The sequence below is a fragment of the Rhinolophus ferrumequinum genome, chromosome 3 (genome assembly GCF_004115265.2).
Source record: "Rhinolophus ferrumequinum isolate MPI-CBG mRhiFer1 chromosome 3, mRhiFer1_v1.p, whole genome shotgun sequence".
Classification (NCBI taxonomy): Eukaryota; Metazoa; Chordata; class Mammalia; order Chiroptera; family Rhinolophidae; genus Rhinolophus; species Rhinolophus ferrumequinum.
The window spans coordinates 4,595,536-4,609,173 of record NC_046286.1 but is presented as its reverse complement, the minus strand read 5'-3'; the positions used below and the strand labels follow the sequence as shown (position 1 = coordinate 4,609,173).

General features: G+C 41.8%; 1 protein-coding gene and 1 pseudogene across 1 annotated transcript in view; one reads left to right on the top strand and one right to left on the bottom strand.

Annotated features, from left to right (window-relative positions):
- NUDT3 (nudix hydrolase 3) overlaps positions 1 to 13,638 on the top strand; it is a 105,531-nt gene that overhangs the window by 16,096 nt on the left and 75,797 nt on the right. The window lies entirely within an intron of this gene.
- Positions 10,126 to 10,469, bottom strand: LOC117016079 (60S ribosomal protein L30-like; annotated as a pseudogene).

Below are 13,638 nucleotides of genomic sequence, written 5' to 3'. Positions count from 1 at the left end.
CCACGAGAAGGGATGGTTGGGAGAATGCTACTTTATTCTAGAATTGAGAACCATGGCAACGGGAATGGAGTGAAGAAGTAAATTAAGAGGTGTTACAATCAAAGGAGTGGACAGATTGGGTGACAGATGATATATTAAAGATGAAGGAGTTTGCAGTTAAAGATGACTTTTACATTTTGATTCTGGCTGACAGAAAAAAATGGAAGTTTAGAAGAGAGGTTGATTTTTGGAGAGAAGATGGGACTTTGGTTTTGTCTTGTCGAATTTGAACAAACGAACTGATGCCAGTTGGAGATGTGGGACTAGAGGTGGAGTGAGAAGTCAGGACTATAGATAGAGAGTGGAGTGTCAGGGAGCGAGGTGGGGAGCCCGGAACATCAGCGTGAGAAAACGCAGAGGCAAGCTGAGGGCGGGGCCTGCGCGCCAGGCCCTAGTGGTCAGAGAGGAGGTGGTCTCGCCCAAGCTGAGGGGAGGAACGTTTCCGAAGGGCATGTGGGAGGTAGAGGCAGACCTAGCGCAGTCAGATGTGATGAAGGAGCTCGGAGCCGTGGAATCACGATGACTTTAGGAAACTGGTCCAAGGGAATGTAAGATGCTCACATGGATTTGGGTTCATTAGGACAGGTTTTAGGAAAGAAGTGCATTTTCTTTGAGATTTGAGGGTAGATAAAAGAAAAAAACCTAATGCTTCATTATGTTGACATGAACTTGAGAAAACTTTCAGATGGCCCCATCCTTCTGAGAGGAAGTTAAGTGTATTTGCTGGAAGTGGTCTAGTGATAGGTGTTTAAGAGGCAAGGGAAAAATCTGCCTGAGTTGCTGTGGTATAGTTGGAATTGAAATAATAATTTTGTAAGGTTGGACGTTGAATGATCTGGATCCTCACAAACAGTTGTGGGCCTACTGTGTGTGGAGTACCACAGAGGATAAGCTGTGAGCAGGAGAGACAGTTTTAGATCTCTGGTCAGTTATAATGTAGTGGGCTCAGAAGAGAGGGTAGAATTTATAGTGTTCTAAGCTTTATTTCCTTATCCCTGTGTATGTTCTAAGCTTTATTTCCTTATCCCTGTGTATGTAGAACTGGAGAGAGGAAGGGGGTAGCAGAGATGTTTCAAGGTTGGGGACTAATTCACGAGCGTTGTATAAGGTCAGAGAAATGGGAATCTGGCTGAGAGTCAGTTTTCTCATCCATAAAGTGGGAATAGATAGTACCTAATTCATAAAGTTGCTATGACTTGAATGAGGAAAGATCAAGTGCCTCCCACGTACATACTGAGCACTCAGGAATTGGTAGTCATCACAATGAGGAATCACAGTGGCCAACAAATAATTCCGATGCGGTGAGGTAAGTGCTGTAGAAGAACTCAGCCTAGAATGCTTTAGGAATGGAGGAGTGACGAATGCTGAAGTGGGAAGTTGTAAACAGTGGGAAAGGAGGAGATCTTGGTGTTGAAGGGTGAGTAGAAGTTTGCTGCTACTACATCAGTACAGATTGTGTAGGCATTTTAAAAAGTCACGTCCTGATCACAACAGCCTGACACAGCTGCACAAAGGTAAACTTCAGCGTGGCATGTGATCCAGAAATACAGGAACTGGGAAAGAAAGGGTTTGATGCAATAAATGGAGCTGTGTGAGTTTCCTTTGAATGGGCTTTATGGAAGGAGGTGAGACCTGTGGTCATAGAATCTTTAAATTTGTAAACCTGGAAGTAACTTTAGACATGCTTTATCCAGCCACCTCAGTGAGATAAGGGAACTGAAACCCAAAGGGTGTTCACATCTGTCTACTGTGATATTTCTGGGAAAATAATGACAAAGGCAGAAAGAACATGAATTTCTTCAGATCCACAAACGGAGATAATTAAGTGGAGTGGAAGCATCTTGATTAAAAGGACATTTCTAAAACTGACTCCCAGCATCAGCATTAAAACCCAAAAAAAGAAAGCAGGTGGAGTGAGAGGCTGTGAGACAATTATAGAAGCGGAATCTACACCGACTTCAGCAGCATCTTTGTCACCATTCGCTGCAGCCGATCACACATCTCGGAGCCAGTAGGTGTGTGTTGTGGGAAGAAGCTGAGTTTAAGAAACTTGGATATTTTGGGCAAATTTTGAATGCCAAAACCAAAGATTTTTGAAGGCAGTTTTATTAGTCTTTTTCCGGTTATAAAGATATTTCACACTATAGCAAATTTGGAAAACACCCCCTCTTTTGAGCCCCCTAGATTATGTCACCAGAGTTCTAATGTGTCTTTCTTGCTTATACTAGTGTATCCTCCATGGTACCTACATGATGCTTTATACATAGTAGGCCCATAATTGTGAGGATAAATACCATTCATCTTTCAAATAAGTTCTTTCAAAGCATATAGAAGAAATTATTTTCTTTAATCATGGTTTTCAGTTTTTACAACATGTGATTGATTTATATACAGTTTTATGGTTTTTTTCATGTATAATATTTTTTTCCTAATTTGAACTTGTACTTTTTTTTTTTTTTTTTTTTAAAGATTTTATTGGGGAACAGTGTGCACTTCCAGGACTTTTTTCAAGTCAAGTTGCTGTCTAAGTTGTCTTTCAATCTTGGTTGTGGAGGGCGCAGGTCAGCTCCAAGTCCAGTTGCTGTTGTTAGTTGCAGGGGGCGCAACCCACCATGCCTTGCGGGAGTCAAACCGGCAACCTTGTGGTTGAGAGGATGTGCTCCAATCAACTGAGCCATCCGGGAGCTCAGCGGCAGCTCAGCTCAAGGTGCCGTGTTCAGTCTTAGTTGCAGGGGGCGCTTAGTTGCGGGAGTCAAGAAATCGAACCGGCAACCCTGTGGTTGAGAGCCCACTGGCCCATGTGGGAATCGAACCGGCAGCCTTCGGCGTTAGGAGCACGGAGCTCCAACCGCCTAAGTCACCGGGCTGGCCCTGGCATACTTTTTTTATGGCTATGTGCCCATTGAGTGGATGAAAGCATTTATTTGTTCTTGTAAATGACATGGTTAAATCACAAAAGAAGATAGTATTTGTGATTCCAGTAATTACTGGTTTATTTTTCTTCAGCCTCACGAAGTACTCATTTTAAAAAACGTGACAACCAACTATAATATCTTACAGAATTACAACCCTCCATTTGCCACCATCTTTCCCCAGTGTTCACTAAGAAGCAAGTGTGAAATACAGAAGAAGCCACTTTGAGACTGGTAGGAGGAGTGGAGACATGGAACTGGCTTGTCTCACACTCACGTGTGACCATTAAAAATTGGGAGGGATATCTCAGCTGCTGAGGCCCCCCTGGAGGAGCAAGGGGCCCCAGCCCCACACCAGGCTCCCCAGTCCAGGGTTTCAGTGCCAGGAAGAGAAGCCTCCATAACTTCTTGTGAAAACCAGCAGAGATTGTGGCTGAGTGACACACTGGTGGCTGTCGTCCCAGGTGACCCTCATAAAGGGCCCACAGACGGACAGACTTGCTGACGGACTCACTCTGAGAGCCAGCGCCAGGGACTTACAGGGAGGAACTGAATTGTCTGGTTCCAGGATGAGGACTGGAGGGGGCAGCTTTCTCCTAGACAGAAGTGCTAGCAGAAGCCATTGTTTCTTTGTTGAGCTCTCACGGAGTGCAGATGCAGGCAGCCGCCATATCTGAGTCTCCATCAACCTGGCTAACACCGTTCATTTCACTCTGCCCTGGTGATTCTGAGACCCTTCTCCATCCAACATCCAAACCACTTCCAGTGGCTTTTCCATACAAACGGTCTACCTTGGAGCATGTTGTAGACTTTCCTAACATTTCTCAAAGGTTCACAAAACCCAAACAAGCAGCATCTGGTTTGAGCGTGTCCTGTAGCTCTGGCTGAGCAGCCCTAAGCATGGTACTAGCTGCAGCGGGCCTTAATTCCTGGCTTGGCTTCTCAAGGCACCTCCAAGCACAGAACGGGTGAAAGACATCTGTGGATTGCTTTGTGGTTCATGCGAGGTGGCCCCAGGCAGGCACAGGTTGCAACTGAACTTGACCTGCAGTGGGAGGCCCCAGGGCTGGCATGCCCAGTGGCCAGCTTCAGACCAAACTGGGGCATCACCCAGATGCCTCTAAGGATGATACACCCAAAGGGCAGAGTGGGGAGGCCCCGGTGCCCTGCTAAAGCATATCCTGCTCTGTAGGATCACCGCCGCACCACAGCTCCTCCACTGTAGTCACAGCCAGTCCTCACAACCAATGAGCCCAAGGGTCAGTTCCTCCACTGACGTGCAAACAGCAACCAACTCTCAATTAACTCTCAACTCTCAAACAGGAGGACACACACAGCCCACACCACAGACACACCTGGAGCATCCCACTCTGGTGACCAGGGAGACTGGACCACTGAGCCCCACAGGACACCTACTACATAAGGCCACTCTTAAGACCGGGAGACATTGCAGACCTATCTAATACATAGAAACAAACACAGGGAGGCAGCCAAAATGGGGAGACAAAGAAACATGTCCCAAATAAAAGAACAGAGCAAAGCTCCAGAAAAAAGAACTAAACAAAATGGAGACAAATAATTTACCAGGCACAGAGTTCAAAACCCTGGTTATAAGGATGCTCAGTGATCTCAGGGAGAACTTCAACAAAGAGATAGTAAGCATTAGGGTGGCCGGTTGGCTTAGTGGGCTAGAACGCAGTGCTCATAACACCCAGGGGCCAGTTCAGTTCCCACATGGGCCAGTGAGCTGTGCCCTCCATAACTAGATTGAAAACAACTACTTGACTTGGAGCTGTTGGGTCCTGGAAAAACACACTGTTCCCCAATAAAAACATTTTAAAAAAGAAGTAAACATGAAATAGGACATAGAAACCATAAAAAAAAGAACCAGTCAGAAATGAAATGAAGACCACACTAGAAGAAAGCAGATTAGATGAAATGGGATTGAATCAGTGATTTAGAAGATAAGGTAGCAGAAAATACCCAATCAGAACAGCAAAAAGAAAAAAGAAACCCCCAAAATGAGGTAGATTGAGGGTTTCTGGGACATCAAGCTTACCAACATTTACATCACAGAAGGAGAGAGCAAGGAATTGAAAACCTATTTGAAGAAATAATGATGGAAAACTTCCCTAACCTGGAGAAGGAAGTGTATATTTAAGCCCAGAAAGTGCAGAGTCCCAAACAGAGTAAATCCAAAGAGGCCAACACCAAGACACACCATAATTAAAATACCAAAAGGTAAAGACAGAATCTTAAAAGCACCGAAAGAAAAGCAGTTACCTACAAGGGAACCCCCATAAGACTGTCAGCTGATTTCTCAACAGAAACTTTGCAGGCCAGAAGGAATTGGCACAAAATAGTCAAAGTGATGAAAAGAAAGGACCTACAACCAAGACTACTCTACTCAGCAAAGTTAAAATTTAGAATCAAAGGACAGATGAAGAACTTCCCAGACAGGAAAAAGCCAAAGGAGTTCATCACCACAAAACCAGTATTACAAGAAATGTTAGAGGGACTTCTAAATATGAATAATAAAATGATAATTATATATCAACAGTTACTTTAAATGTAAATGGATTAAATGCTCCAATCAAAAGTTAGGGTAGCTGGGGACAGCTGGATGGTTCAGTTGGTTAGTGCGAGTTCTGAACCACAGGGTTGCGGGTTTAATTCCCACATGGGTCAGTGAGCTACACCCTCCACAATTAGATTGAAGACAGCAAGCAGCCGCTGAGCTTCTGGAGGGGCGGCCAGATGGCTCAGTTGGTTAGAGCGCGAGCTCTCAACAACAAGGTTGCCAGTTCAATTCCCACATGGGATGGTGGGCTGCGCCCCCTGGAACTAAAATTGAAAATGGTGACTGGACTTGGAGCTGAGCTGCACCCTCCACAACTAGATTGAAGGACGACTTGGAGCTGATGGGCCCTGGAGAAACACAGTGACCCAATATTCCCCAATAAAATTTATTTAAAAAAAAAGGTGTGGCTGAGTGGATAAGAAAATAAGACCCATACATATGCTGCCTACAAGAGACTCACTTCAGATCGAAAGACACACACAGACTGAAAGTAAAGGGATGGAAAAAGATATTTCATGAAAATGGAAACAAAAACTGGGATAGCAATACTTATGCCAGACAAAATAGACTTTAAAACAGAGGCTATAACAAGAGTCAAAGAGGGACCTAATCATTTCTGTGTATTTATTTGAAGAAATCCAAAATGCTACTTCGAGGGGATGTGTGCATCCATATGTTCATTGCAGCGTTATTTACAATAGCTAAGATACAAAGGCAACCTGGGTGTCCTGAATGGATGAATGGATAAAGAGGTGGTATGTACCGTGTTTCCCCGAAAATAAGACCTAGCTGGACCTTCAGCTCTAATGCGTCTTTTGGAGCAAAAATTAATATTAAGACCTGGTCTTATTTTACTATAAGACCAAGTCTTATATAAAATAATATAAGACTGGGTCTTACATAATACAATATAAGACTGGGTATAATATAATATAATACCAGATATAACATAATATAAGACCCGGTCTTATATTAATGTTTGCTCCAAAAGACGCAGTAGAGCTGATGGTCTGGCTAGATCTTATTTTCGGGGAAACACGATATATATGAGTACAATGGAATATTACTCCATAAAAAAGAATGAAAGCTTGCCATCTGCAACAACATGGATGGTTCCAAAGGGTATTGTGCTGAGTGTAGTAAGTCAGAGAAAGACAAATGTCATATGATTTCACTTATAAGTGGAATCTAAAGAGCAAAATGAACGAAACAGAAACAAACTCATAGATACAGAGAACATTTTGATGGTTGCCACATGGGAGGGGTATTAAGGGTGGGTGAAAATGGGGAAGTGATTTAGAAGTACAAATTGGTTGTCACACAGCAGTCATGGGGATGTAGGCTTTAGTATAAGGAATATAGTCAATAATAATGTAATTATGTGTGATGGGGTACTAGATTTATCAGGGTGATGGGAGGAGGGTTGTGCGGCAGGGTGAAAAAGGTGAAGGGGATAAGAAGTACAAATCGGTAGTTACAAAATAGTCATGGGGATGTAAAGCGCAGGCAATATAGTCAATAATATGGTAATAACTATGTATGGTGCCAGGTGGGTACTAGACTAGTCAGGGGGTCACTTCTTAAATTATATACATGTCTAACCACTATGCTGTACACCTGAAATTAATATAAAATAATATTGAATTGTCAGCCGTAATTAAAAAAATGAAAAAGGGAAGAAAATGAATGGGAATAAGAGGTCCAAATTTCCAGGTATAAAACAAATAAGTCATGGGGATGTAATGTACAGCATAAGAAATATAGTCAATAATATTGTGATGGCATGGTACAGTGTCACATGGTTGTTGGATCACGGTGATCACTTCTTTAGGCATATAAATGTTGAATAACTGGTGTACACCTGAAACTAATATAATATGTATGTTAGCTATATTTTAATAAAAATCTTTAAAACTTCAAAAACAGAAGAAAGTATGAGATTTAGTGAAAAGAGTGGTGATATTTTACATTTTTTACAAATCTCTGTAATGTCTGGATTAATTGAAGATAGCTGGGTTTTCGTATCTGCGTTTGCATTAAGTGTTGCAGTATGTTGTTTTGAAGTATCAAGAAAATTGAGCCTCGGGGGCGGCCTGGTGGCTCAGCTAGTTGGAGCGCGGTGCTCCTTATGCTGAGGTCGCCAGTTTGATTCCCACATGGGCCAGTGAGATGCGCCCTCCACAGCTAAGATTGCGAACAACAGCTCTCCCTGGGGCTGGGTTGCGTGAGCAGCCAGAGGTTGGCGTGAGCTGCTGTGGGCTGCTGAGTGCTGTCGTGGGCTGCTGAGTGCCGCGATGGGCTACCGTGTGCTGCCATGAGCGGCCGGTGGCCATTGTGAGTAGCTGGCAGCCAGCAAGAGCTGCCGTGACCTGTGTGAGCTGCCAACCAACGACCAGCAACCGACTGCTTCAGCTGGGGGTGCGCAAGTCTCATAATACCAGCATGGGCCAGGGAGCTGTGTCCTACACAACTAGACTGAGAAACAATGGCTGGAACTGGAGTGGGGGATGGAGGTGGAAGAAATGGTGGGGGAGAAAAAGAAGAAAATGGAGGCTCACACAGATATGGAGTGAATTATTTCGTAGAACGTTCCGTAATTTGGGTCTGATGTTTTCTCATGATTAGATTGAAGTCATGCATTTTTAGCAGTAATATCAGAGAAGGGTTGTGCCCTGGTCAGCGCATCAGATCAGAGGGGCTTCCTGCTGTTGGTGTTAACCTGGAGGGCTTGGTTGAAGTGGTGTCTGTCTGGTTTCTCCACAGTAACTTAGTCACACAATGTTTTTTTCTTGTGATGAGAACTTTTAAGATTTACTGTCTTCAATAACTTTCAAATATATAATACAGTATTATGAAACTATAATCATCATGCTGTATGTTACATCCCCAGGACTTAATTTATAACTGGAAGTTTGCATCTTGACCATGTTCACTCCCCACCTCCCACCCCACCCCTACCCCGACCCTGACTTCTGGCAACCACCAATATATTCTTTTTCTATGAGTTCATTTATTGTTAGATTCCACATGTAAGTGAATCATACAGTATTTGTCTTTCTCTGTTTGACTTATCTTAGCATAATACCTTTGAGGTCCACCCATTTTTATTGCAGTGGCAAGGTTTCCTTATTTATGGCTGAGTAATATTCGTGTGTGTGTGTGTGTGTGTGTGTGTATGTGTGTGTGTGTGTGTGTATGTGTACATACCACATCTTTATCCATACATTAGTCAGTGGACACTTAGGTTGTTTCCATGTGTTGGCTATTGTAAGTAATGCTGCAATGAACACGAATGTGTAGATAGTATATCTTTGAGATAGTGATTTTGTTTCCTCTGGATACATAGGCATAAGTGGAATTGCTGGATCATATGGTAGTTCTGTTTTTAATTTTTTTATTTTTTCCATACTGTTTTCCAAAGTGGCTTCACCAGTTTACATTCGCACTAGCAGTGCACGGCAGTACCCTTTTCTCCACGTCCCACACTTGTTGTCATTGTCTTTTTAAGGACAGCCATTCCAAGAGGTCTGAGCTGATGTCTCATTGTGGGTTTGATTTGCATTTCCCCGATGATTAGTGATGTTGAGCACCTTTTCATGTACTTGTTGGCCATTTATATGTCATCTTTGAAAAAATGTTTATTTAGTTCCTCACCCCATTTTTAAATCAGATTGTTTGTTTGTTTGCTACTGAGTTGTATGAGTTATTTATATATTTTGGATATTATCCTTTATCAGATATATGATTTGCAAATATTTTCTCCCATTTGGTAAATTGCTTTTTCATTTTGTTGATGGTTTCCTGTGCTGTGCAGAAGCTTTTTAGTTTGATGTAGTCATCCTTGTTTATTTTTGCTTTTGTTGCCTTTGTTTTTGGTGTCAAATCCAAAAACTCATCACCAAGACTTATGTCAAGGAGTTTACCTCCTATGTTTTCTTCTAGAAATTTTGTGGTTTTCGGTCTTACATTGAAGTCTTTAATTCATTGTGAGTTAATTTCCGTGTATGGTGTAAGATAGGTCCATTTTCATTCTTTTATGTGTGGCTGCCCAGTTTTCCTAACACCATGTATTGAAGAGACTATCCTTTCCCCATTGTATATTCTTGGCTCCTTTATTGTAAGTTAATTGACCATAAATGCATGGGTTTATTTTTGGGCTCTATTCTGTCCCATTGATCTGTGTATCTGTTTTGATGCCAGCAGCATTCTGTTTTTATTCCTATAGCTTTGTAATATAGTTTGAAATCAGGAAACATGATGCCTCCATCTTTGTTCTTCTTTCTTAAGATTGCTTTGGCTATTTCAGGTCTTTTGTGGTTCCATACAAATTTTAAGATTTTTTTTTTTTTACTTTTGTGAAAAATGCCATTGGAATTTTGATAGAAATTGCATTGAACGTGTAAATTGCTTGGTAGTGTGGACATTTTAACAGTATTCTAACCCGTGAGCATGGAATATTTTTCCATTTATTTGTGTCTTCTTTAGTTTCTTTCATCAGTGTCTTTTAGGTTTTTTTGTATTGTTTTGTTTTGTTTTTTGTTTTTTTTTAAACCGAGCTCTGGTCAGTTTTATTAAAGAAAAATTTTGCATGATTTACTTTTCACCAGTCTGTTCTGGCATGCTTCTTCTGGTATCAGAATCCCCTGGATCAATGATAGCCAGTGTGCATGCTATGTAGTATTTTCCACACTGCCCAGTTCAGTATTATTGCCATTGTAGTGATGGACACCAGTCTTGGTCAACATGGTGTCGTGCTGTATTTCAGATTTCTTCAAGGCTGGGCAGTTCTTCGCAAGGATAACCAGTTTTGCTTTGCCTTGTCTGATCATTTTCAGAGTCTGCTTGTATCCCAACATGTACTTTCCACTTTTCATAACAATTTGGAGCCTAGAGTTGATCCACTTCAGCGACTTTTTCATCATCTTTGCGGCCACCATCTTCCTGCCTTAGATGCAGGACAGCCCCCAACCAAGAGCACAGTGTCTTTTAGTTTTCAGGGTACATATCTTTCATTTCCTTAGTTAAATTTATTTCTAGGTATTTTATTCTTTTAGATGCAGGTGTAAATGAGATTAGTTTTTTCTTTCTGATAGTTCATTGTTAGTATATTGATTTTTGTATATTGACTTTGTATCCTGAAACTTGACTGAATGGTTTAAAGGAAAAGCTTTCAGTTTTTCACCACTGAGTATGATGTTAGCTGTGGTCTTGTCATATGTGGCCTTTATTATGTTGAGGTACATTCTCTCTATATCCACCTGTTGAGAGTTTTTAATCATGAATGGATGTTGAATTTTCTCAGATGCTTTTTCTGCATTTATTGAGATAACCATATGATTTTTATTCTTCATTTTGTTAACATGGTATATCACATTGATTGACTTACAGATGTTGAACTATCCTTGCATGCCTGGAATAAGTGCCACTTGTTTGACACCATGATCACTTGATCATGGTGTCAAAAACATTCAATTTTTTAAAAACTTTGAATGATTAGTCTCATAATGATGCCTCAGTAATAATATTGTTAACATTTATAAAGGTAAGGATAAGAGCTTTCATCATATTTTTATTTCTTATTATAGTTTTATCCAGTTTCCTTGGAGTAGACTCCTCTCTTTAAAGAATTAGACAACTTGCTGATATGGTCAATTTCATCTTTTTTAGCATCTTTAGACATGGATGGTGTAGCTGTGGGTTGAGGAATCAAGTGTTCTGATGTTCCTTTTTTAAGAAAATTATCCATCCTTAAACATTAAAATAAAATTATAGACATGTTTTATTTAAGAATAAAATATTAAAGTCATAAAACGTTAAAATAACAGTTTTAGGTAAGATTTAATTTAGAGAAATTTTTAAATTTTAAAAATATTGCAAAACAAGACAACAGGATATACTGCTTATGTTTTTGTGTAGGAATAAACAAAGCTTCAGAATTTGAAATTAATGATATGTTGGACAATATTCAGGGTACAGGAAGTATAGCAGGTGTAAATGATGACAGCTGGTAAGAGCACAGAACTGCGATCAAACTGAGTTATTAATCTCTGAAAAACATATTTTTACACTAAACCTGTTATCTTAGAAAATTCTAGTTAACACAAGAATATATAAGTACACATTCCACTGGTGGTCTGAGTGATGACATCATTGCCTCTGGAAAATGATGTGATGATGTCATGTAGCCTCTGGAAAACAACATTACCTGTCATGTAGCACGATGAGAGAAGAGGGGAAAAGGCAGATAACATCTTAGTATTAATATGAAAATAGCTGTGGCCCCTCAGAGGCCTGTGGTCCCCCAGGAGTCTGAGAAGTGATTCTAAGTGATTGTAACTGCAGCCTGATTTGGAACTCTGGTGGGAGGAAGGCATTGCTCTTAGTCACGGGCTTTTTGTGCCAGGCACTGTATTAGGAGCTTTACAAGATGTGATCTCAGGTAGTCGGGCCTTTGTAAGGACGTGAGCCCTAAACTCTGAGGCCTTGCCTCTGGAGCGAGATGGAGAGTCGGGGGGTGGGGGGGTTTGTGCAAAGGAGGATGTGGTCTGACTACGCTGAAAAGGGATTATCCTGGCATTTGCGTTGAACATAGATGTGCCGGTGAAGGGCCGAGAATGGGAGCAGGGACACCAGTTAGGGAGCTGCTGCTTTCATCGAGATAAGAGCTGAAGATTGCTTAGATCAGGATGGGATGGTGACAGTGGAGGCCGCATGAGGTCACAGTCGGATTATATTTGAAGGTGGGGTTTTGTTGATTGTTGGGTGTGAGATGTGAGTCAGGTCAAGGAGGGCCCTAAGGTTTCTGACCCCAGTAACTGGAAGGGGGGAGCTGCCCTTTCCTGAGATGAAGACGATTACTGAGGAGCAAGTGTGGGATGGGGAGAAAGTCAGCTGCTACAGACATGGGCCTGCAGGGCAGAGGTGTGGCTGCAGATTGTATTGGAAGTTGGCAGCCTGTGGGTAGTGTTTTAAGCCACAAGCGTGGACAGAATCACACAGAGAGTGAGCATAGAAGATAAGACAACCTGAGGACTAAGTCCTGCAGCATTCTATGATTTAGAGGCTGGGAACATAAGGCGAGAGCAGCAGGCAAGGGAGCAAGAAAACCAGAAGAGCATGTGTTCTGGAAGCCAAGGAAAGAGTGACTCAAGGCAGAGTGAGTGTCACCATGATGAGGACGGGTGGGTCAAGTAAAATGAAGACGGAGAATTTACCACTGGATTTAGTATCAGGAAGGTAATTGATGACCTTGATAAGGGGAAGAAATTCTGTCTGAGGCGTGTTCAGGAGAGAGTGAGAAAAAAGAATATAAATCGGGCATGATAGACAATTTTATTGAATAATTTTGCTATAAAGGGGGGCAGTAGATAGAGGATGTGGAGTCAAGAGCGGCTTTTGTTTTATTTTTTCTTCAGAGAAATTATGGTATGTTTTATGTTAATGGCAATGGGCTGATGTGGTAAATAGGTAGAATGGTGTGATGCAGAAGCGAGAGGAGGAGGCTGGTTGGCGCAATGTCTTTAAGTAGGGCCGAGAGAGGACTTGTGCGCAAGTGGAGGGCGTGGCTTTCCCTTAGGGCACAAACAGCGCCTCCATAGCACCAGGGGGCGCATATATGGGGTGGATGGAGAGATGGAAACTGTGGAAGTTCTTTTTAGATTGCTCTCTATTCTCCAAAACTGAGTGAGGGTGGGGCAGTTAAGGGTAATGTGCAGCGTCCGTATGGTTGTGAAATGGCGAGGAAGCCACGAGAGGACAGTCTGGGCAACGTCATACACAAGTTAGGCTGCTCCTGCGGTTCACATCTGGTTAGCTCAAGTGGATTTGAAGGTTAACCATTATAGAACTTCCATTTTGGTTCCAGATTCTCACTAAAGGAGGCATACTTACATTTCTTTAAGTTTATGTAAATTTCTTACATCTTAAATTTCATATCAAGGAATAATTCTGAGTGTACTGCCTGATGAGGGTGTGACGTCTTACGTGCGCTCAGATGATTAGTTTTCCCAGCACGTTTCACCTTAGAATTCTTCTTGCTTTAGTGATCACATTATCCTTTACCGTTCTTTTGTGAATAATACACAAAGGTGTTAGAAAAATTTGTGA